The sequence below is a fragment of the Gopherus evgoodei genome, chromosome 3 (assembly GCF_007399415.2).
Source record: "Gopherus evgoodei ecotype Sinaloan lineage chromosome 3, rGopEvg1_v1.p, whole genome shotgun sequence".
NCBI lineage: Eukaryota > Metazoa > Chordata > Testudines > Testudinidae > Gopherus > Gopherus evgoodei.
The window spans coordinates 1,054,649-1,057,500 of record NC_044324.1 but is presented as its reverse complement, the minus strand read 5'-3'; positions in this window follow the sequence as shown (position 1 = coordinate 1,057,500).

Genomic DNA, 2,852 nt, shown 5'->3' with positions numbered 1-2,852 from the left:
ATTAATCTATGTTTAGCAACACAACTCCAGAAACGCAATAGAAGTTAAAACCTCCCCTACTGTTTTTTTAATTATGATATTAGATCAGAAGGCATGAGGGTGTGAATTTATTGGCTTTAACAATTTTGTGTACATTTTCCTTATTTTTATGTAAAAAACATGGGTAGTCAAAAAGACACCACGCTGTTCGCGTTCATCTCACTTCATATATTTTTGTTTGCTTTGCGGCTAAGCATGCACGCACTTTCTGATGCTGTTATTATCCGGGTAAAATATTAGCAATATTACTATCTGCTCGATTGTATCATTTTTCTTGCCTATGTTTATATAATGCTCTTTCCCCAGCAGGTGCAATTTTAAAACCTGAAGGCTTTGTCTGTGACTCTACGGGTTCCTATGCGTTTTATTCTTTGCTGCTTCTGGTGATTTTTGTGGTGCTTTAAGAAAATACCTCCTGGGGAAGAAAAATATATTTAGAAGTGAGTAGGAGCTTGTAAATTCGTAACAGGGAGGCTAGGGCTTGGTTATAGGCTCCTCCATTTTGCTGCAGCTCAAGAGGTGCAGATATATATTTTTAATCCCTCCTTGTTTCAGTTAGCCGTTTGCCTCGCCTGAGCTTGGGACGTCGCATTGAAAGCTTAGCTTTCACTAAGATACGTGCCTGTGGTACGTTTGAAAAATCATCTGGAGCGGCTGTCTAGAATTTTCGAAATACTAACAAATCCCTGTGTTAAGGGCTGCTATGCTTAGGTGTCTTGGATTCTCACACAGTCACCATGTTACTTAACCAGCTCTTGGGGTGTGCAGATGATCTTTACAAATGATTAACAGAATCAAATCAAGGCTATGTGTGAGTGAGAGAGAAGTGGGGAGCAGGGGGAGAGGGAGGAATATGTGGTGTTTGATTTATTTTTAAAGAAAGTTCACTTTGTTTTAGACCAAGACAGGTTAAGAGGTAGGTTGGTATGGTCAAGGCAGGTATAATTAAACAAGGCCCAGAGCTCCAGTGGTTTATACTCAGCGGCAAGTCATGGCCTTCAGCCGAAACACCCCCTTTTTAATAAATGGAGTGAAGTTATTGTCCGGTTTGTGTGCATGATTGTCATCGTAACACCTTGGATTTTCCTTCATTCTAGCTGGAGTGCAACTGGGCAGCCTAAACCATAGAATTTGCAGACAAAAGTTGCTGCTTGGAACTATAGTTATTTATGCTAATTACAGGGTGTCTGACAGAAACATAATAAATGTAGAAGGAGACGTATAGAAATATGTTTCTTCAGGCAGTATACAGTTTTACTCTTTGGGTTCAGGCTTGTTTTCCTGCTGTTCTTTTAATTTACTTCTTTTTGAAATGTTCCCCCTCCCCTTTGGTTGACCTGTACTTCATATCACACCCCAAACCAAGATAACCTAATATGCCTTGGAGATTAGCAGTTAGTGTCATTTAAAGATTTCCCCCCCCACCCCTTCGGTTGCTCTAGACAAGCTCCCAACTGTGGATGTTTTTAATGGGATTCGTCTAGTGGAAACCTGAAATTTTGGAAAGACACCATAACACAGTTAAATAAATTGGTCCTGGGCTTTAATTGCGCTTCGGAATTTATTGTCTATTACCTCTACCTTCTGACACTAAGGAGTCTGGAATCCAAAGTCATAACTTCTAACAAAATTCTTAGCAACAAAGCCTTGTGTGTGTGTGTGTGTGCGTGTGTTTAGGAACACTGAAACAGGTAAAAACTCCTCTGGAGTAATTTTTAAACTGAATGGTCTTTTTATTTACCTGTCCCCTTTCCTCCCTTCATTTTCGGTTCAATTTAAATATTATGTCCATATAAAGGCACCTTTAGACAAGTCTCATGGGTAATATGTTGTTTTGAAGATCCTTTCTGTCCAACATCTTAAAAAAAAACCCAGGAAATATGATATGAAAGTAGCCAAAGAAATTTGGAAAACAAAACAACAGCTAGCTGCATTGCTATGGGATCCACCAGGAATAGTTTGCTGAAATTGGCTTTTCCTTTTTCACGGAGTGGCTTTAATAAGGATAAACATGAAAAATAAAAGACCTGTAGGAGATCAGGGGATATTTTCTACTGACTTCAGACAGTCTGCTCTACATTCATGCAATCCAACCCATTGTGTACTCTTTTTTTCATAAGAGAAAGGGGGAGGGTGTAAAAGAACAAAAGAAATAAAGAAACATTTTGCGGAGGTATAACAAGAGAAAGAGATGCGAGGTGAGGGATGAACTTTATTCTGCAGAGGGATTAAAATCAAAGCGATATTCACTGCTCCTGTGTAAATTAGAGCTGTCTGTATGGTTAGTTTCGTTTTTGTTTATGGAGAGATAACACAGCACGGCTTCAGATTGCTTCGATGCAGGGTGTGTGTGTGTGTGCGTGCATGTGCTTGTGTGTGTGTGTGTGTGTGCGTGCGTGCAGGGGTTTAACGAGAAGGGAAAAGTAGATTATTAATACGAACTTGACAGTGTTAATTGAACCAAGTGGAAGCGGGGAATGCGTTTTTGGAGTCGCTGTTTGTCTGCCTGTCAAGGGTGGAGTGTTGTCTGCTAATCCCAAGGCCCTCACTGGAGTTTGTCGATCAAATCCCTTCTTGAATGTCTTCCTCTGGTAGCCAGTAACCCATAGAGAGTTGCTATTGCTATTTATAAAGAGCACCGCTTTCATCTTCCACACGGCTTCAGGGTGCAAATCCGGACAGCTGCACTGGATCCCTGTGTGGAGAGCTGCCTAGTGTACTTCAGGCCTTGAATTGCCACAAGGAGGTGGTGGGACTTGTGCATTTATTTATTTATTTATTTCCAATTGCTGTGGGACTCCAAACTAGTCTTT